This window comes from Artemia franciscana, chromosome 3 (assembly GCF_032884065.1).
Source record: "Artemia franciscana chromosome 3, ASM3288406v1, whole genome shotgun sequence".
In the NCBI taxonomy this organism is placed as follows: Eukaryota; Metazoa; Arthropoda; class Branchiopoda; order Anostraca; family Artemiidae; genus Artemia; species Artemia franciscana.
In genome coordinates, this window is record NC_088865.1 from 5,632,992 (window position 1) to 5,656,578 (window position 23,587).

Sequence of the window (23,587 nt, forward strand, 5' to 3'; positions counted from 1 at the left end):
GTTGCAACAGCAGTCACAGCAATAGTATTAGTAACTTACTAATATATATATATATATATATATATATATATATATATATATATATATATATATATATATATATATATATATATATATATATATATATATATATATATATATATATATATATATATATATTTATATGTATATATATATATATATATATATATATATATATATATATATATATATATATATATATATATATATATATATATAATATATAATAAATAATATAGTATTATATTGTAATAGTATTAGTAATTAGTAATAACCTAGTACAATTAGTCATTGCTATGACATTGACGATATGTTCTTTTGAAAACCTAAATATCCATTTACTCCTTGAAATTTTCTTCTTAAAACTCCTAGCCTTAAAAGGATTTGCATTAAAAATAGTTGTTGGAACAATAGTAACAGTAGCAGTAAAACTAGTAAATGTTGAAGGGGTAGTAGCATTAGTAGTAGTAGCGGGTATGAATTGCCTTTTGATAAGTTGCTATTCCCCTTTAAGTATTCTCTGAGAATTTTGTTATCCCTCAATAAGCTGTTAAGTAGATCTATCTCTTTTCATCGCAATAGCTTTTTTCTTATCACCTAAGGAAAAAAAATCTAAGAAGTATTACTAAAACCCGAATTTTTTGACATCGCATGTCGAAGGGCATTATATTGCAGGTTGACATTGTCTTCAAAGGGTTTTTTTCCACCCATGCTTACTAAATCTTCCTTCAGTATTGGGTATAGACAGGTATCTGTTTATTTACTACTTTTACTTGCAGCAGTAATGATAAAGCAGTAATAATAACAGCTGTAGCATCAGTTATAATTTCGAAAAACATAAAGAGGATTTTTCTAACCCTGTAAATCAATTATTCTTCCGATTATTGTGGATAGATAGCTATTTGAGTAGTTCAGTATAAAATTAGTCAAAAGACAAATAACAAATAGTTCATCTGAAAATAAAATCAGCGCTTTCCATGTTTAAGTAAAAAGCACTAAATGGAATTTTTGTCTGAATAAAGAAATTAACGATAAATGTACCTATTTTTATACTTATATGAGGACTTCTACATTTTAAGTGATACGTTTATATCCGATAAAAAATTTCCCCTAACAGGACGCAGCTCCTGGCATGTTCATAAAGAATGGTATTGGTCATTATTCATATTACCAAACATCAGGAGAATCCCATGATGTATCTCGAGGCTGACACGTTTTTCTAATGAGCTCTCCTCCGACTGTCTTTTCTTTATACTAAGGGTAGTTTAAAAAGTATCATCGTTACTACACCAATTATGCATCTCTTGGCCTTTTTCGTGTTATTAATTAAAAAAAAAAACTTTCCTAAAAAGAAATTTTTCAAGCGAAACAAATAAGAGTTCAAACTAGGGACAGGTCCTTTTATTAGACAGTGAAACAAGATAAATACAAAGGCTCAAAATACTTTATGACACAGTCGGTCATCATCTACTAATGTATCAAAATTAACTCTACTTACATAGAGTTACTAACGTATCAAAATTATAGCAAATTGTATTTATACTAAACAAAATAATTACTTCAAGGTCAAGGTAAGTTATCCATCCATTGACTTAAAAAGCTCACCATGCGTTCTTCAATTTGGATTCAGTGCGTTGAATAAAGGTGGTACAGTTTTCCACAAAATTGTAGGTCGGAGGCAGTTACCGGTCCATTGACTTCTAACAGCACATTAAATGTTGTTGATTCTGAAGTTGGTCTGTCATCCCTATGCATACAACATTGGTATTTTTTTCAAGACCACACTGTCTTCCTGTGATGAAAAAAATAAGAGTTTATCTTATTTGTTTCGTCATACCCAGTAAAAAAAAACAATGTGCTTCAACAAAAATTGTTTGTAAATCTATCAACAACAAAATTGGAATTTCGACACCTGAAAATCAGTGAATTGAATATTAAAGACTTTATTGGGAATTTCCTGACAATTTCTGAATTTTTAGTTTGTTGAGAAACAAAAATGTTGGATTTCCGTACCCGACTGAGAAAATTTGTGAAAAAAGGGAGGAACAACCCCTAAAAATGGAAAAATCTAATGAAAATCACACCATCAGATTCAGCTTATCAGAGAACCCTACTCTAGAGGTTTCAATCTCCCATCTACAGAAAATGTGGAATTACGAATTTTTTTACCAGAAGAAATATCACGGATGCATGTTTTTTTTCAAGGGGGAATTGTTCCGACCCAGTGGTCCTAGAGTATCACGAGAGGGCCAATTAAAATGGAAATTAAAAGTTCTAGCGCCCTAATTAAGTGACCAAAGAAACTGAAGGGTAAGTAGGCCCCCTCCATCGCTCGTTCTTTCCCAAAGACACCCAATCAAAATTTTGAGATAGCCATTTTGTTCAGTTTAGTCAAAACTTTAAAAACTGTGTCTTTGAGGATGACTTAATTCTTCAGAGTCCCCGGGGGAAGGGCTGTAAGTTATGAACTTTGCCAATTGTTTACTTACAGTATTGGTTGTTGGGAGGTATACAGACGTTTTCAGGGGTATTTTTTTTCTTTGTGGGGTGGAGGGAGTTGTGTGGCAGGATCTTTGCATGGAGAAATTGTTAATGGGGCAAGGAAATTTTCTATGATGGCGGCACCGGATCCTAGCATTATTTAAAAAAGGATCAAAATTATATAAAAAAGATTTTTTTGACTGAAAATAAGGAGCAACATTAGAATTTAAAACGAACACAAGTTGTTACGAATATAAGTGGTTTCGCCCCCTCGTCAATATCTCACTCTTTACGCTAGTTCTTTTATTTAAACTCTACAAGAATTGAGATGACTGGAATAAACTAATGAAAATAAACTGACAGTTTAATATACGGTAATATTAAATCCTGGAAATCACTGTACCTGAAAACCAAATTTGAAATTTTTCTTCTATATTTTATATGAAAACCACTCCGCCACGACTGGACTGTATTTCAATACTAAAATTTAAATAAAACATTTAAAATACCCTTGGTTTCAATAGTGCGAGATGCGCCTTTTGAAGGTTTATGATTATTTTAGTTTTTGGTTCAACCAAGCTATTGTAGATATTTATTTAACGGTCATACTCGAAAGAAACCTCCTGGGAGAATATTTCAAATATAGCAGTATAAAAGAAAAAAGACCTTACCACTCACCTTTCTTTTTTCTGACTCGTTAAAATAGCATGCAGTGGTATGATTTTGTAAAACTACTGGGGGGGGGAGAAATTGGAGCCAATTTTCTCAAGTCAAGTTACAATGACAGTGAAAAACGAAAAAAATAGCCATGTAGTAATATAGAAGCAAATCTATGCTAAAGAAAACTGATTTGTTTCTGCGGAGGCTTGAATTATAAATATTATCTTAGTTTTGACAATAATTTTGAAGACACTAATTTTCAGCTGGGTGGGGGGGGGGCTTGATGTGGGGAAGCCCCATTGCAAATTACACCCCTGTATGCATTGTTTGGCTTGGGTAAGATTTCATTCCTATAAACTGGAAAGGTCCCCGTTGAATATCCTCCTTCAACAATCCCTGATGGTTTTTATTTAATACCCTTTGTTGTTCTTAATGTTTTTCACATACACCTTTGGGACAACTTAATACACAAAATCAATTTTGAACTATTTCATCGTCATCCTCGACATTTGTTGAAAGTTTCAGCTTAAATCCCTTAGTTGATCCTGAGAAGTATCATCTTAATACCCTTAACTATTCCTGAGACGGAGCTGACACACGAATTTTAAAAGATACGTATAGTGTATTTTATTGTAGTTCATTATACCCCTCGACCTTCAAGGAGAGTTTCAACTTGATACACTTAGCAGCTTAAGAGATATTACCATTTGTTATGCTTACCCATTTAAACATAAAATTATTAACGAATTAAATAAACTAATCCTTTTGCTAGGAATCCACACCATTCAAAATTTGCTGAGTTTTGTTTCATTTACTCGTAAAGTCAGTTACCCTTTAAATTTGAAAATTTATTTCATAGTGCATTTACAAAAGACTTATTCATAAAAAAATGCATTCTAAATGTATTCCAATGCCACTAATACTACTGTTTTGTCGTCTGCTCCCCCCACTCTGAAAAATTTTCAGTGGAATCTCTTTAGCCTTCATTATACTATTCGAAAATGAACAGAAATTCAACAAAAGAAAACAAGTTTTCTCAAATGAAAGCAAATACCACTGCTGAAATTTGAAGAAACAGAAATTATCCTTCATGTGAGGAGGAGCTTCACAAACTCATTATTCACTCTTTACGTGGAAGTTTAATTGTGCTTCTTGTCCTTGAGCAGTCGTTCTTATAGAATTGGGACACAGTCACTTTAGCTTAAAGAGCAGGGATAGGGGACGGGGACTAATGAGGGGACAGACCCCCTCATATACGGAATAATTTATACTTTTCTTAAGTTTTAATATTGCGCTTTACTTTTATTTCAGAGACCAGTTTTATTCTATTCGTTGGTCACTCTAGAAGGAAATATAATAGAATTCTGAAAACTACAATAAAGAATTTTAAGACGGTAACTTGGGTATATAATTATAAAAGCACTTCACGTAATTTAGCTCATACCTAATGATAGCCCAAATTATAAAAAAAGCCCAAATTGTATATATTCATGAGTTTCCTGAAACATGATATACAAGTAGAATAGCATCGTTTTAATCCCTATTCTCTGCTAAGTTTACTTCTATTGTTATGTACTTTTTTTTACATTATTTTAAATGATATTTCAATTTACAATTATATTCCTCGCACTCAGACAAAACTAAATTTTATGCAATTTGAACGACAAAAACCAATAGACAAAGGGTAAAATACTAAATTAACTATTTCTTGCATCTTGGAATGGGGGGTTGGGGTAGGGATACAAAACTTTCAGGGATGGGTCTACAGACTAAAGTATGTCCTGGTATTTGAAACACCTACCTCCACTCTTGCTCCTTCTATAGGGCCTTGGCCTTTGATGACCTTTAAAAAAATCTGTGGTGTAAAAGTGAACCCTTGCAAAATAGATCTTCTGCTTAAATTACGTACAAGAAAACTGTTTCCACCTTCACAAATTTTTTCAGTCCGAATTTACGAGATTCCCAAAATCTGCAAATGCGTTTCCTAAATGTAGGAAAAGAACATTGATATGTCATAAGATTCTACTCAAATAGCAAGAATTGCATTTGAAGAATTAAAACTAGAGAAAAAGAAACTAATAGCTTAAAATGAAGGTAAAATGTTGTTTTGTCAAAAGAATTCAAGCATTCAAATTTCTAAGACTTGGAAATCAGACGAGGGTTAACATAGAAGCTTGGCAATACCTTCCCAGAGTATGTTTTTGGTCCTGAATTCATTGCTCTATATCTGAGACTATTAGGGGGAATGGTTAAACCATCAGATCAGTAACCACCATATTTAGAAACGGCATAAACTAAGGAATTTAATAGTACTAGTTTTACTTCTATTACTACTTTTACTACTTTTATTACCTCTTTTACTACTACTTATAACTCATCACAGCACCAATTGTAGCCATTATAGCCCTAAAAAGTGAGACTGAACCACATTTTTCGTTCAGCTTATTGTTTGAAATACGTCAGTCAGCCGGGTACCCAAAACAATCCGTAGGCCATTTTTCTGAAAAAGATCTAGTAAATTTTCATCCGCTTTTTGAAGCACCCATGCTTCAGAGCCATATTTCATCACTGTCATCACTGTAACTTTCAATATTCTAATCTTGGTTTGCAGAATTATTTTCCAATTCTTCCAAACTTTTTTTAACTGTGGAAAAACACCCTGAGCCTTTCACTGCTCCCACCGTCTTTACTAATAATACTACCAAGGTAATTGAAGCTGCCCAACTGATCAATCTTTTCATCACCCATCATCACCTCTTCGTCTTTGCTTATTCCGATCCTTAGTGACTTAGTCTTCTAAACATTAATTTTCAAACCTATTCTAGCACCCTGAACTCGCAAAACCTCTAAAATCATTCATTTTGCTTACACTTTCATCTAGAATGCTTAAATCATCAGGATAATCTAAGTCCAGTAGAGTTTTTCCCCCCAATTCGATTCCATGTTTTCCAATTGCTTTTCTGTGCTCCTCAAAACAAAGTCCATCAAAATGATCCATATAATGGGAGATAGAACATAACCCAGCTTAACTCCTGATTTCCCCTCCTGATTTAATACAATTTTCCGGCTATTAACACAATTAACTGCTGATTTAATACAAGTATAAAACTAGCTCCTAACCCTATTTCCTACCTTATCCGCAGCAGAATTATTCTCGTATAGAAAACAAATCACTTTAATGTATTTTTCTGGTATACCATATAAGCATAAAAGCTTTGCTAAAGCTCTTTTATCAACAGAATCGAACGCTTGCTCATAATCTATAAAACTGAGGACACAAGGTTTTTGACTACGAAAAAACTTTTCAGTTATGAAAATCTAGTCGTTGTTCTTCTCTTAAAACTTTGTCGACAGTATCCTTCCGTCTAAAAAGTATCATATTTCTAGATAATTTGCTATCTACAGAGACCAGAACAATGCCTCGATAATTTAAGACGCTCACTCTTGTCTCCTTTTTTATACAGTGGTTTAACTACGGTTTTCCTAAAATCATCAGGTACTTCATTTTTTTCGAAAATCATATTCTTAATCTTTATTAGTTTATTTCTATCCTCAGAGCCACCCTATTTCAGAAACTCATTTACCACACTATCAGCACCTGGAGCCTTATTATTTCTTAATCTTTTTAGTACTGTCACTAATTCTTCCTCACAAAACAAATCTTCCTTCACTCCCAACTTATCACAAACTTTTTCATTATCCTCTATATCTTTCCCGGAAACTGTATGCTGGTTTAGCACATTCTCGACATATTCCACCCATCCCTCTTTAACTCTTTCCTTATCATTAATTGTAGCCCCATTCCTATCTTTAACTGGGATTAGTCCGGATTGACTACTCCCTCTCAATTTATTAACACGCCAGTATAATATTTTACTATTATGTCACCTAGCTGTATCTTCCAGATCCTCGGTAATTTTATCCATGGCCTCAATTCCACACCCCCTTCGTTCCAATTTTAATGCTTTCTCCACTTTCTTTACATTCGTTTTGTATTTATATGATCCATAACTTAGATAATTCTTGTACAAACCCCTTCTCCTCTCTATTAAACATAAAGCTTCTTCACTAATATTCCTAGCTGCAGTCTTAACTTTCCTCCTAAGACAACATCAGCAACTTCACAAATTGTTTTTCTAAAATTATTCCATCCATCCTCCACCTAGCCAAATTTTAAACTCTCAAGTTTAGCATGAACAGTTCCGGGAAATTTTTTCTCAAATCTTCATCCTGGAGTACAAACAGCATAGCTTCCTAGGAGGTAGTTACCCTTCCGAAAGTTTCAGTTTTAAATTGACTTTATACACTACTAGATGGTGGTCTTAACTTTTAACATCAATAAAAGAACTCCTGTATACCCTAGTATCTTGTATTGATCCTGCTAGTCTTCGGTTTACAATAACATAATCAATGAGGGTTGCCATCTTACCGTCCCCTGAATACCATACCAGCTTATGGGCCGTTTTATGACCAAACACCTTATTGGTTACAATTAGGTTGTTATACCTACAAAATTGTAATAGTCTGTAGCCTTTACTGTTTTCTTTTCCTAAACCAAACTTACCCACGCTATGATACCATCTATCACTATTCCTACCAGCCCGGGCGATAAAATCTCTTAGTAAAAACACCATATTTCTACCTTGTACCCCGTCTATTTGCTCCTGTGACTGTAAGTAATATTAATCTGAGTCAATAGTATCTATGTCAGTTGGTTCAACAGGGGCATATTATAACTGATAACCTGAACTTTTTAGTCATAAAATGAGCAATTAATATTCTATTACTAAGACCGTCCCAGCCTAAACAAGACTTAACAGCTTCCTTATTCATCATGAGCTCTACTCCCTACCTATACACCACATCCTTTCTGCCAGAGTAAACAAATTCTATGTAACCTAATTTCTTGCTTCCTACCCCTGGGATATGAGTTTCTGAAATTCCTAATAAGTACAGTTTAAACCGTCTGAATTTGTCTGTCAAAATGTCGATACGATAATCAGTTTTTATCGTCGTAACAATCTAAGTTCAAATTTTCATGTTCTTTAAGTCATTAAAATTAGTTTGGCCAAAAGAAAAGCAATTATCCTGGATACCAGTGCAGGACGGGGACCAACATATCTTCTCAAGTCTACAACGAAGCGCTTAAGCCGGCTTAGAACCGGACAGCAAGAAGTCTTTGGGAACTCAAATATGTTTGGAGGCTTTGTGCAATTCTAGCCCATCTTGGTCACAACATAGTTTTCAGCATTTGGCAATGTTCCTTCATCAACAATAATCTGGGCTATATATTAAAGCATGAGAAGCTGGGGGGGGGGTAAAAACTAGCCTGCGATTAGAAATGATCAAAGTAGGGTTTTTAAAATAATTAATTTTTTTTATAATTTTTACAATTATATTGTTTCCTTCTGGAGAATCCTGCCACTAAACTGGAACCATGGGAAACTTGTGTTCCTTATTTTATAAAACTACATTAACTTAAATATTTTCGAAAAAATTGGATAGTAATTATCAAATTAATAAAATATAATGAGCTCTTACCATTATTGTTAAGACCCACCCACAGTGTTGATAACTTGGTAAATGCCCCCTTGTTGTTTATCATTTTTAAGATCCAAGGTTTACAGGTGTTATTACTGTATACTCATAATTTATCCGCCTAATAGAGGCAAAATATTATTTTTTGTCCTAGTTCATGGACAAACTAACATCTAATATTTTATGAAATTTGGACAAAATAATCTCAAATCACAACATTCGAACACAAAATACGAGATAAATTAAACAAAGACAAAATAAAGATCAAGGCAACGGGCTTGATCTAGATTGCTATCTTACTGAAATTACTCGTTCGATTAAAGCAGCCGCCTCAGTTGCAGTACAATCTGAAAATATTAGGATACATTGAAAAAGGGCTGGAGTGATGACCCAGAGCTGCAAATTGCAAAGAACCGTTATAAGTTTTGGACTAAGATCTGGGTGGATTGTGATCGTCCCAGAACTGGTTTATTGTTTCAGGGTGCTTAAATTGACTAAAAAAGAGTACCAGAAAGCTGTACTGCTCTTCAAGCGAAGGCAGGTATCTACTCTGTCTCGTGATATCCGAAATCATCCGCACCTACTATGGAGCAAAGTATCAAAGTTCACTCCATCCTCTTGTTCGCGTTCTAACCCTATCGATGTTACTTCCTTAGAAAAATATTTCTCCTTGTTATCCTCTGATAGCCCCCCACCACAGGACACCACCTTTCGGCAGATTTTCTTTCACTATTTTTCTCAACTAGATCATAGCCAAAATCTTGTTTCTATCACACCATCGTCAGTTCTTCCGCTAGTTCGTCTCCTTAAAAAGGCAAAGCTCTTAGTTCTGATGGACTTAAAGCCGAACAATATGATTTATGATACTGCAAAACTAGTTGAGCATGTAGCGCTACTTTTCCAAGTTTGTATTGCGCAGCATTTCGCACCGATTGCACTATGCGAAAGCATTGTGACGTGCGTCCCAAACAAAATAAGGACCTTCAATCTTGTGACTATTAACGTTCAATTACAGTTTGTTCGGTTATTAAAACAATTATTTGAAAAAATTCTTTTCTTAAAAAATCTTGACTAGGTGAGATCATGGAGACCATCAGTTCCGTTTTCGTGCGGGTCTTGGTGTTGGACATACACATGCAGTTATCCTACCTATTTTGGAGAGGTATCAGAGATTGAAGAAGCTTTTATATGTTAGTGGAATTGATATTTCAAAAGGCATTTGATTCGATCTTAAACTCCCAAGCTGTTTTAGCACTTTTGAGGAGGGGGTAAACCCATTCATTTGTACCTCCCTGTAGCAATGGTATTAAAACTCAGGTGTCCGCGTCAAAAATCTTTATAGCAGCCGAATTTCTGGGTCCCACGGAACAAATTTTTTTATGGCTGCAAAAAAAGGATACTGCAGCCATCCGCTGCAAATATTTGATCGGGTTGCTGCAAGATTTATTAAATGACTTAACATACTAATGACACTTAACAAGTGTTAAGTCCTCCAATATTTAACAATGCCATTCGCTGTGTAACCCGCAGAATACCGCAATCTCTTATTGAGCCATCCATTGACGCAAGTCACCTTTCGTATGCAGACGACAATCTTCTGCTGTCGGACAATTTCCAATCACTGCAGGCTGCTGTGAAACGCCTTTATGCCGGGTTGTCTGACATCGGGCTGTCAGTCACTTCTGCTAAAACTGATTTCCTCGTATTTGGTTGTTATTACCCTCCCAATTCAAAAATTCAGGTTGGCCCTGATTCAATTTTTGCCAGTGCGTCTCTCATGCACCTTGGACTTGCATTCGGGACCTCAGTTCGAGCAACAAGGTCGATAACAATAAATATGTTGAGACAAAAGTTGAGAAAGTTCTATGAAAGTTTCTCTAGAGTTAAAGGTCAATTTGACAAGAAAACCCTTGGTTGGCTTTATAATTCGTTTTTTTGCTTTCTATGTCTTTTTTCTGGTGCCATTATGGAAGTTATTCCATGACTTCAGTCTGATTTCAGAACAAATTCAGTCTGTCTTTTTCAAATTTTGTAAATATTTTCTCCGTGTTCCTATTTGGTCCCGTAACAATTATATCTCTAAGCTTTACGGAGTTTTTGAGTTATGAGTTCAGATATGAGATATTGCGATTACGGAGTTTATCATTAAATATGAATATATATATATATATATATATATATATATATATATATATATATATATATATATATATATATATATATATATATATATATATATATATATATATATATATATATATATATATATATATATATATATATATATATATATATATATATATATATATATATATATATATATATATATATATATATATATATATGAATATATATATATATATATATATATATATATATATATATATATATATATATATATATATATATATATATATATATATATATATATATATATATATATATATATATATATATATCATATATATATATATATATATATATATATATATATATATATATATATATATATATATATATATATTCATATATATATATATATATATATATATATATATATATATATATATATATACATATATATATATATATATATATATATATATATATATATATATATATATATATATATATATATATATATATATATATATATATATATATATATATATACTATTTAAATATATTTAGATCTATTTATATACATATTTGCAGAGGATGTAAAGAGGGAGGCTTTGAATGGATTTGGGATTTAGGAGGAGTTTGCTTAGCTGTGTTGGCCTCAAGCACCTACGTGCTGTAGTGAGTTTGTTAGTAGTAGTAGTAGCATTCATCGCAGTATTACAAAATTCAAGAACAGTTTGTGAACTTTTTATGTCAATGGACCGGTAACTTGCTTTGACCCTGAAGTTATTATTTTGTGTAGAACAAATATAATCTGTCTTAATTTTGATACGTTAGTAACTCTACTGATGATAATGACCGACTGTGTCATCGAAATAACTAAAACCTTTGCATATATTTTTTTTTACTATCTAATGAAAGGACCTTTCCCTATCCGGAACTTCAATTTGTTTTGTCGTAGAAAAGGCAGTGTGGTCTTGGAAAAAAATACAAAATTTTTAAAGAAAAGTAATGGCCATATTAAACATAAAATCAGCAGATATAAAAACTATGATAACTCAAACCAAAAAATATCAGAAATTGTTGTTAATGGATGAATCCCAAAACAAACAGTAATTAAAAAAACAAAAACATAGGAAGCAAAAATGCAGCAGATACTAAAATAAATGAACAAATTAAACTTTAAATGAGTAAAATTTAAATTGAATTGGCAAATGAAGCTTAAAACGAACAAAAATCACTGCACACAAAAGTTTGGCTATTACCTTCTCTAATTGTAAAAGTCTATCATCTACTACGTCATCGGTGCTTTACTGGAAACTACATGTTTCTTGAACAGCATTGGAAAGAACTGAATAAAACAAAGCTGAATATTTGATCGAAACTGTTCAAGACAAGTATAGTTTCATTACCAGCAAGAGTTTGGACACTGCCCCCCCCCCTCCCTAACCGTAATAGTTTAATGTCTACTTCGTAATTGGCACCTTACTGAGAAAGAATTATATTAAAAATATTTTATTTTTTACTTATTACAACATTAGAAATTGAAATTAAACTTGAATAAATTATTGAACTGATAAAATTTCAGCTCTTTGACGAATGGAAAATCATAAACCCTAGCGCAAAAAATACTTTAAGTAAATGTCTTTGATGGCATTCTACGTCAAAATTCATTATGTTCAACATAATCACCACCAACATCACCAAAACAAAAGGTTCATTAGTGGCCAAGGTTTTAGAAAGTGTTGCAGAGTAGTTGTCACAATAGTATCTTGAGCAATTTAAAAGACTCTCTGCCTATTTCACTGATAGCGAATATGTACAAATTGATAGTAAAAAAAAATTAGGTTACAATCCACAGCAAGACCTACAATCTAATCAATTTGACATCAGATTTAATTTTAAACTATAAAAGACTTTCTCCATTTGACAGTCATTTGTAGAAATCTTCAAAATCATCAAACTTCTCAACAAGTCTTATTATAAATAAATATAGTTTAAATCGATTAAAGGAACATAGTCAAATATCAAACGGCAATTTTAAATTATTATCAGAAAATGCTAGCACACCAATTGTCAATGATGTCAATGATCCGTTATTAAAAAGCACAAGCGAAGGCGTCTTAATATCAGACCATTACCTGCTAGTATGCAACAGGATAGTGGACACTTCACTACGTGTTTACGTTAAAAATGGCACAAGTTTTTAAACATTTTTTATGAGAATATTGTTGAATTAGGATGTTTAAGCTCTCCCACCACACTTGCTTGAGCCACCGGAATTCAAAAGAAGCTAGCGACAGATTATTTACAGAGTTAACCAAGTTAAACCAATCATTAAAATCATTGAGTTTATGGTAGTCATTACTGCAAAACTAAAGCATTCTTCCCATTACATATAATACAAGTAGATCCTTCGACTCTAGACGACATTCAAAGGCGTTACATTAGTCCATACACGAACAATTTACTTGGAATCTGTATTTTTAGTCGCTATGCTTATACCCTTTCAATGCAGCCAAAGAGAGGGGGTGAAGCTGCTGAAGTTCTTGAATCCATCCTTGAAGAAGATTGCTATTGAAAACTTCAAGCAGATCGAGATAGTGAATTTGTTGATCCAATCGTGAAAAAGGTTTTATTGAAATATGACAATAGTCCAATAAAGGTGGCATTAGCTGAATGTTAAAAAGAACTATTCGGCTTTTGATCTCGAGATATTGTACATTAAACAATACTCCTGCTTTTTGTTGCCGACTAATTTCTCCCTATTCAAATAAACTATCCAATTCAAAATCCTTTCTTTATTCTTATACAGACAAATTGCAACTAACAAGTACTCCCTTCAGATAGTTCTCGAAGCTTTCAATCCCCCATTTGAGAGCAAGAGCTTCTTTTTCCACGGTCGAGTAACATTTTTCAGCCAGGGTCAATTTCCTACTATGGAGTGCAATTGGGTGTTCATCACCATCCTTTTGGGTAAGGACCACTCTGACACCTATGTCAGAGTCATTTGTCTGTAAAATAAATCTTTACTAAGATCTGACGTCTCGAAAACAGGGGCTTTGATGAGTGCTCGTTTCAGGTTATTGACTGCATCAACCTGTATCTCCTTCAGCTTCAACTTACTTAGAGAACCCCAGTTAAGTGAGTGGCTCAGCAATTTCAGCAAAATTCTTGATAAAACGTTGATAATGTGCTGCCATCCTAATAAAAGAACAAATTTCCTTCTTGAACACAGGTATGGGAAAATCTTGAATGGCTTGGACTTTGCTTTCCAATGGGGCAATTTTCAATTTCTAATGCGGTGGCCCAGGTAACGATCTTCGTTTTGAGCCATTTTAATCTTTCTAGGGTGGATCCTCAACCTTTCTTTCTGTATACTCACCAGCATTTTTGCAACTTGTGACTATGATGTCACTAAAAATGTCCTCCAAAGAGTTACTAAGGATGACAATATTATCTTAACAACTGCGAACGAATGCGTTACAGGGTTCTAAAATCATATCCATAAGACGCTGGAAGATCGTGTTCATCACCAGAAGCTCATAGAGCCCGGAAGACTTTCGTCCAAAAAGCCTTGATGTATATGCAACAAACATTGAAAAGCGTTATAAATTTTTTATTTTAAAGCATGTTGTCAAACATGAGAGCCTTGGGGGTCAGATTTTATTTTTGAGGGAGGGGGCATTCAAAATTAGTGTACATGCTAATATTTCATTGAACGTTTATTTTAAGAGGAAAACTGGTTAAATGCAATCAATGGTATAGATAAAATTGTTTAAGTTACAGTTAAAAGACTAAGAAATGCAATAATTTCCAAATTCAAATGTCAAATTTGAAAAAAAAAACACACTCAAAAAAAACCACCAAATTATAAGAAAATATAAAATTGTGGGCAAAAGTGCTAATAGAAAGAAATATTAAGATTCCCTTGAGCCCGAGTCAAAAACCCGCACTATTACATGCCTGGCTGAGATGAATTAACAGCTTTACTAGAAGGAAAGATAGTGTTAAGAGGTGGTGTAAACACCCTCCCAAGCCTTGGGGAAAAGTTTAAGAATATTTATAACTGGCCAAAGAGGTAGTATCACCCGGTATTTGCTAGCAATAAAAACACACTTTTAAAGTTTTTGAGTGAGGTTGAGTTTTGATTTCTGCTTCTATAAAACATTAAAACTAGTTTAACTTAAAAACTAATGATATATGCTCAATGTGGACATTTTATGTTAAGGACTTTATCATTTGGGCTGACATAGCCAAATAAAAAGCTTGCAATCGTGTCTAATACAGTTCTTAAAAAGACATTATGATCTTCCCTCCCTTAACAAACACAAATCAAACTTTAACACCAAGCATCGATCCTTTTGTTCAATTGTGTACGAGACTCTTTGGGAGAATAATAGACAAATCCTACTTTTCTCGTAAAATATTCAAGATGGAACATTTATCGACTGGAATAAACAGCTCTTGTAAATTTAGACTTTTTCCGATAAGCGTTAGGAAGGCCATTGTTGTCAGGAAGTCTCAGTCGTAAATAAGATCTAAGCTTTTTGTAAATCTTTTCTTTATTTTCCAAAGTTGAAACATTACTGAAACTGAGGCTGTCAGAGCTTATTCAAGTCTGTCTAAATACAGTATATTTATAAATATGTTGTAATAAGTGCTCCAAATCAAATGTTAAAATGAATTGAAACTATGTAGAATTAGAATTGACAGACACCACACTGAATGTATCGCTATGGAACCCTTCATTTTCGAAAACTCAACTTTGAAATCTTTTGATACATAAGTGATAATTACGAAACTTTCATATCATTTCTTCTTCTTTTTATCATCTCTTCTTCTTCTTAAATCATTTCTTCTTCTTTTTATCATCTCTTCTTCTTCTTGAATCATTTCTTCTTCTTTTTATGATCAGAAGAATTGAAAATTTCTTTTTTCAAACATGACTGTAAAAATATATTTTAGGGCAAAAATCAAGCCTCCTTAAGATTGAAAATTTTTCAATTTAGCATTTTATTATAATTGGAGATATAGTTATCAAACCATAAAAAGTAAATCAGCATTAACAGCAACCTCAAAAAGTAAAAAAAAAACTTTTCCAAGGGGGAGGCAAAACCATAAAAAAACAATGCAGGATTAAAAAAAATTATAAGACAAGTAATACGCACCCACACATCCTAATCGCACCACAAACCTTACAACTAAACAAGTTCAACTTTACTATTAGAATCATACCCCAAGAGGAAGTAATAAATTTTTACCAAGCAGCTCTGAATTATCATCATTAAGCCATATCTCCGTTAAAGCTATCGCCCGAAAAAGAGGAATACTTGCTAAATCTTTGATAAAGCTATAACTTGGATTTAACCCTTGGCAATTCAGATGAAAAATAGTGAAAAAAATTGCTAGGTTTACGGCATATAAGACCAATCTCACGCGGTAAAACATAATTCGAATCTCTAGGCTGCAAGCGAATACCGCACCCAAGGTCCGAAATTTCACTCAAAACATCATTCTATCTACATCCAAAATCTACTTTATTACTTTTCAATTCGTTTAATATCTGATGTGCTTAAGGAGATTGAAATATACTATTTATAACTAAGAGTTACAAGCACTATCTTACGGTGGCTCCATCTTTGACACAGATAAACACTGAGGTAAAATACACCTATCAATTGTCTAACTACTTCATTAACTAAGAAAAAGAAACTCAAACTTAACTTGGCTATTATTCACAGAACGATACTTTGCTTATGGTTTAGTCGCTTAGCGGAGGCGACCTTTCTAACCATTCTAATTCTAACTTTTCTAACCATGCAACACCTTCCGTATCCCTTTCACTTCCTAAAGGTGCGCAAATATTTCTAACAAATTAAGAAATTATCCAAATGCAAATACATCGTTGAGAACGGGGAACAAAATTCTTCTAAAAAACAAAAAAAAATTAGCGCACGTGACCTTTCTAACCATGCAACACCTTCCGTATCCCTTTCACTTCCTAAAGGAGTGAAAATATTTCCAACAATTTCATAAATTCTCCATTAAAAGTGTGTCATTGGGAAAGGGAAACAAAATTTTACAATAAAATAAAAAATAATTGTTTCTCTAATAATCAAATAGTTCGTGGTAACGAACTGTAAGTAAGGAGCGGTCCGGCTTAATAGTATCCGACACTCTAGAAAAGGTATAAAAAAACAAATTTTTTTAACTGAAAGTAAGGAGTGACATTAAAACTCAAAATGAACAGAAATTATTCCGTATATAAAAGGAACTGTCCCCTCCTCAACGCATGGCTTTTTACGATAAGGTTCTCTATTGTTTGAAAAAATAGAGCTATGATAAAGAGTCAAACTTTAAACTTGGGGTGTTGAGGAGGGACAAGCCCTTTCATAAACAGAATAATTTCTGTTCGTTTTAAGTTTTAGTGTCAGTTCTTACTTTCAGTTACAAAAACATATTTTTGTCTATAATTTCTGAACGTTGTTGAATTAATGAATGTTTTGATTTGGCTCACTGTACATGAATAATCAAAATGGAATTTGCATTTTAATTTTACTTTTTTTTTTGGATAAATAGCTTTCTCAAAATAGTTATTGGACGATTTTGAGAAAAAAGAGGTGGAGGTGGGATCCTAGTTGCCCTCAATTTTTTTCGGTTACTTAACCAGGGCACAAGAACTTTTAATTTTATTTACAAACGGTTTTAGTAGTAATAAATATACGTAACTTACGAACTAACTTATTTAAGAACATCTATATTCGTATATTTTTATTACGTACATTAGGGGGCTCGACCCCTAGTCAATACCTAGCTCTTTACGGTAGGGTTCGAACTTTGTTCCAATTCTTTAAGAATGACCCCTTAATCACAAAGCCCGTTTAATTAGAATAAATAGCTCTTATGAAAGTGCTTAAAAAAACTTTAGCAAAAAGAGCGAGGTATTGACTAGGGGGCAAGCCCCCTCTATTCGTAATAATTTCTGCCCGTTTTAAGTTTTGATTTTGCTCCTTATTTTTCGTTCAAAAAACTAGTTTTTTTTATTTAATTTCTGATCGTTTTTTAAATAATGCTAGGAAATTCGGCGCCCTTTCCATAGTAATGTCCCTTCCCCAATGAAAAATTCCTCCATGTAAAGATCCTCCCAAGTAACACCAAACCCCTCCCCACTACGAGAAAAAATCCCCCTTGAAAACTTCTGTATACTTCCCAATAAAAATATCATATATATACATTGGGCAAAGCAACCCTTCCCCTTGGGACTCTGGGGGATTAAGTCATCCTCAAAGACATAGCTATTGTATTTTTCAACCATGTTAAACAAAATTGCTATCTCAAAATTTTGATAGGGTGACTCTGGGAAAAATGAGCGTGGGAGGGGGCTTAGTTACCCTTAATTTTTTCACTTAAAGAGGGCATTAGAACTTTCGATTTATGTTCAAATGAGCCCTCCCCGATATTCTACTGGGTCGATATGATCACCCCTGGAGATACGATCACCCCTGGAAAAAAAATTTAAACACGCACCCGTGATCGGTCTTCTGGCAAAAATATGAAATTCCTGATTTTTGTAGATAGGAGCTTGAAACTTCTACAGTATGGTTCTCTGATACCCTGAATAAGATGATGTGATTTTATTAAGATTCTAGGACATTTTGGTGGTGTTTCCCCCTATTTTCCAAAATAAGGCAAATTTTCTTAGGCTCGTAACTTTTGATAGGTAAGACTAAATTTGATTAAACTTATATATTTAAAATTATCATAAAAATCCAATTCTTTTGATATATTTATTAGTATCAAAATTCCGTTTTTTTTAGAGTTTCGTTTACTTTTGAGCCGGGTCACTCCTTACTACAATTCGTTACCACGAACTGTATGATCTGTCGTTTTAAGTTTGCCTCGGCTATTCATTGTAATTGCTGTTCATTTTGAGTTTCATCTACTTATACTTACGGTAATTTTACGCTTGGATGATTATTTTACTTTATTTCTGCTCATTTTGGCTTAATGAAGCTCTCCACTTTTTTTTGGAAAAACATACTTTGTGGAAAGATATTTTTAAATTAATTTTCATGCTAAGTCAAACGTAAGTCTTGAAGGCTTGTAAGAAGCCTTTGTCGCTTAACCTAAACTGGCAAAGGCTCCTCCCTGCTCTCGGTGAAATAGGATTTGCGACGGAAAAGGTTGTTGAAAAGGAACATTACTTCTGCTTGGTGTCAGGCAAAAGTCCCCTTTAACCTGCTTCAGGGAACTTCAAAATATCCCATTTTCTAGGTGAGTAAACCTCTCCCATCTTCTATCCAATTTGGTATGTTAGCTGTCACATACTATTATTATCATCTTGAAAATCGTTTCTGAATTGGACATCAAGGTATATCTGGAATAGTCTTGTTGGATTTCTGAAAATAAGGATGGTCTATTATTTAAGGGCTATCAGGTCTCCTGTGTCCAAAAACGGGACAAAAGACAAATTTACAAGCACTGTGCATTTTATCGGTTGTCTGTCTAAGGGAAAAGAATGAGAAAATAGAAAGGAAAAACAACGGAATTGGATAGGGAATAGAAAACCAGCATGAAAAGTTTATTTTTAGAACAAAAATTAGATGTAAAACATAGAAAAGGCGTCTTTAGATCCCGGATCAGAGTGGGACAAAAGCTCCTTGCCCCTGCATTTTGTTTACAAATTAGAGAGCGTCTCATAAGCTTAGTTTTTGAAAGTAGCTATGTCAGTGAGTGTAACTTTTCAAATAGACTTGCAGAGAAATGCTCCAGAATTTTTTGTTGTTCTCTATTTTTGTCGTTCATGGCTTTTCCTTTAAAGTAGAGGATTTCTTAAAGTAAAGATTTGGTGATATCCTCAACGGTCATCTTCCTCGATTTCCTGGGAGTGCGTAGTAGTTAAAAACCTGAAAGTGTATTGCGGACGTTGTTTTTGAAAGTGACTAGATAGTATGCATAGCTTTTTAAGCGAGTCCTCATTCAATGGCCTTATTTGCAGACACATTTTTAATGTACTAGGAGGTAAGAAAGGCTTGAAACCCATGAGAGGATAAAATTGTGTTATGATTTCTCCAAGGCTACCTAATATTGTTTCATTCACTATCTACCCAGTCAAAGCCACATAATGTTAAAGCAAATAAAAATATTTTTCCATGTGTGTTCTCTGAGCTAAAACACCCAACTAGGAGGTTTCAACCCTTGGTTCTTCTTTTATGTGCACTGATTAAGATATAACTGACACCCAGTAAAAGGGATATGAGCATAAATTCCAAATGAGGAACAAAATGCCCTAGCAATAATACGTAAAAGGCCAAATGCCGTTTTTAGTGTTATAACTATAATTATTTATGGCAACTATTTTATACCCTAAAAGGAGATTGATAATTATGTTGGGGTATCTATAAATGGATAATTATCCAAATTGATTGTAAAGGATGTTGATAATTATGTTGGGGTATCTATAAATGGGGTTATACAGTATGTGGGGATATCAATAATGAGGTTTTACATTTAAGAGACATAAAAGTAGTAGCGGCTAAAATTGCCCGTAATATTCATATTGTAAATAAGCAAAAAACATTCGTTTTATATTTTCATTCTACATAATATGTATTTAAGTTTTGCGGAACCATATTTTATTGGGGTCCACAAAAGACAGCTTTAATCTTACGTCTTACCTATATAAGAAACCTCTATATAGGGGAGACCATTTGTCCGAAACCCCTATATAGTAGAATTACCGTCCCTTTGCATGAATAACGAGGAAAATCTACTGATTTGAAAACAAGGAAAGTTGCTTGAACTGTGATATTCTGAATCAAAAGCATTCTTTTTTTCTGTTCTTCCTCCGCATTCAGTAGTGCAGTGGAAGATCACAGAGAGCTGTTTGATCGCTTATTTCAAGGGAAATTGCCACCTTTAGTACATTTTGTAGTAAAAATATGTCTAAAATAAAATATTTTTTACAAAAAAAAACTGTATTTTCATGTACAAGCTAGATGAATGGTGTCATAATCGTAGGTTGTAACCATATATGACGAAATAAGCGAATACAACATTTATACGCGCTAATCTTTCAAATTCTAAATTATTTTTTCTACATGTAGTGCCTTTTGTAATAAAAATAATAATTTTTTAAATAGAATCAATTTTTTACGAAAAACTGCATTTTTCTTTAAAACTGTAGTAGTAAATGTTATCAAAATCATCTTCCGTACGAATATCAAAATAGAATTTTTACCATTATAAAAATAATGTGCATGTGGTTGTATAAAATGCAGAAATTTTCTCGGTTAAAAGTTTTCCGGGTTACAGCGGTAGCTAGCAACCTAGTAAGAGACGATCACGTCCCGGAGTAAAAAATAAAATGGAAAATATCTCCTACAAAGTCAGATCGAAACAAAAGGGCACTATTAAAATCGCCTTGCCCAAAAACCCTATATAGAAAAACTACAATTCCTTGGCTTGAATAATGTGGAAAATCTATTGGCTTGAAAAACAAGATAAGTGGCTGCAAGTTATAGCAAAGAACAAACTCTAGATTTGGGTTGCAGCAGTAGCTAGTAGCCTAGTAATAGACGACAATGAAGTAAAGAAGGAAATTTCCGTCTTCGCAGCTAGTGCGACAATGAAACATCATTGACAGCATTTTACAGGCTCGTTTCAATTTGCCCAATAATTCTCACATACAAGCTTATGCTGATGGTGTATGTGTTATCATTGCGGGCAAGACTAATAGTGATTTAGAGTTTACAACCTCTTAGGTTTTTCGAATCTTAGATCGTTGGGCGAGTAATAATAAATTAGTTTTTGATTCAAAGAAAACAGAAGCAGCTATTTTCACTAGTAAACGAATTTTTCCTAAGCCTGCCCTTGTTTTTAATGGTAATGTAATTGAAATAAAAGAAAAAGCTAAATATTTGGGAGTTACCTTAGACAGGAAGTTATTATGGACAGAACATATTAGAAACCGGATAAATTCTGCAAAACAATATTCTACAAAATTGATGTGAGCAGCTAAATGTACTTGGGGCTAAAACCTCGTGCTCTTAAGAATATTTGCCTGTCGGTTATAGAAAGCACGATTCTATATGCAGTCCCGGTATGGATTGCAGCTTTAAATAAAAAATATATTGTCCGAATGCTAAGCTCAGTTCAAAGGCTTTCTCTAATTTTGATCACAAAATCTTTTCGCACCGCTCAAACTGACGTACTTACAGCGTTAGCAGGAGTTTTACCAATAGATTTGAGAGCTAAAGAATTAACAATTATGCGCTATGCAAAAAAGGGTAGACCAGAATACTGGCCAGAATTTTCTACACCGGGTATCCCAATATCCAGCAGAACAAAATCACAAAGTGTATGCACAGATGAGATTATAAAAAAAATTTTGGATGTTCAATCCGATGATAGCTCACCTCCCTTTCCCTTAGATAGACGTAAACTGAAGATTGCTCTTTATGAAAATTGGTATCAATGTTTCACTAATAGACTGAGTTCATGGCCAATACAATTCTTTCCATCAAAAGACCATTTAATAGCTGCTTCTAAAATGAATATTGCACACCAGCTAACGCAAATTATAACAGGACATTGTCGGTTAAATTATTTCTTAAGTAAAATTGGAAAAGCTAGAAGCGGAGAGTGCATTTGTGGTGAAAGTGAAACTTGTAGCCACTTCCTGTTTACTTGTCCTGTTTATTTCTTACAACGTTTTGGTATGGAACTAAAACTCCATTCTTTAGGAATTAATTTCCTATTTTGTCCTGGCTCAGTAATTTCTGATAAAGTATTAAGGAAATGCTTGAACAGATTTTTGTATTCGACTAGAAGACTGGTTTGATGTTAATATTTGATATTTATACCTGATTGTTGTCTTTGATTGTAGCATTTATTAGTTTCATTTATTCTATTGTTTTTTGTTTTTTTTTCTTCCTTTGTAGTGTTAGTTTGTAGACATTTAGCAGTGAAATACTTATAAAGGTTTAATCACTTAATAAAATCATCATCATCAGGCTCATTTCAAAGGAATTGGCTACATGTAGTTCCTTTTATAATTAAAAAGATATTATCTAGAATAAATTATTTTTGACAAAACTAGCATTTTCATCTGCATGATGGTGATAGAGGTCATAGGCATAGATTATGATCATTAGACGCATAAAAAACAAAAACTATATTGTGATGTTAGTAATAATGGTCAGTACCGTCAATAAATATTGAGATTATACCATAACGGATAATCTAACACAAGCATCTTTTGAAAAATTGTTTAATTAGCATATCTTGCCATATTTGACTGACTTCCCCACCCGATTCCCTGTAGCTTGTCTTCCTAGAATCACCTAGAAAAAGCCATAGGCTTTACTTCGTGTAATTATCTTTGAAAAAAAAATGTATTTCATTAACTCTACATATAAAATTGAACACTGGTGTATCAATATATATTAATAACATAGTTTAATCTGTACTGTGATTCAAAACAGTTTAACACAAATGGGTCAAAGGTTGCCATTACATCGTTTTATCAAAAGTATATGAACAGTATTGTAGAAAACTCCAAGTAAGTCTTATTCAGCGCACGTCTTATTCAGAGCGTTGCAGGTTCAAACCCCACCTTTAGCAAAGAGTGAAATTCACATACAGGAATGATAAGAGCTTGCACTATTATTTTTAAGCTTTGTTGAACGCAGAAGAATCATTCCCAAAGATAACAAGAAAATACAAGACGAAAAATTATATAAATAGAGAAAAGTAGCTA

General features: G+C 33.2%; 1 long non-coding RNA gene across 3 annotated transcripts in view; it reads right to left on the reverse strand.

Annotated features, from left to right (window-relative positions):
- Nucleotides 1-1,409: 1,409 nt before the first annotated feature.
- LOC136024802 (uncharacterized) overlaps nucleotides 1,410-23,587 on the reverse strand; it is an 84,698-nt gene continuing 62,520 nt past the window's right edge. For all 3 annotated transcript variants that reach the window (XR_010616921.1, XR_010616920.1, XR_010616919.1), the window contains 2 exons: nucleotides 19,032-19,226; nucleotides 1,410-1,813 (listed from right to left, as the gene is read on the reverse strand). This is a non-coding gene — a long non-coding RNA (uncharacterized LOC136024802). The remainder of the gene's footprint in view (nucleotides 1,814-19,031; nucleotides 19,227-23,587) is intronic.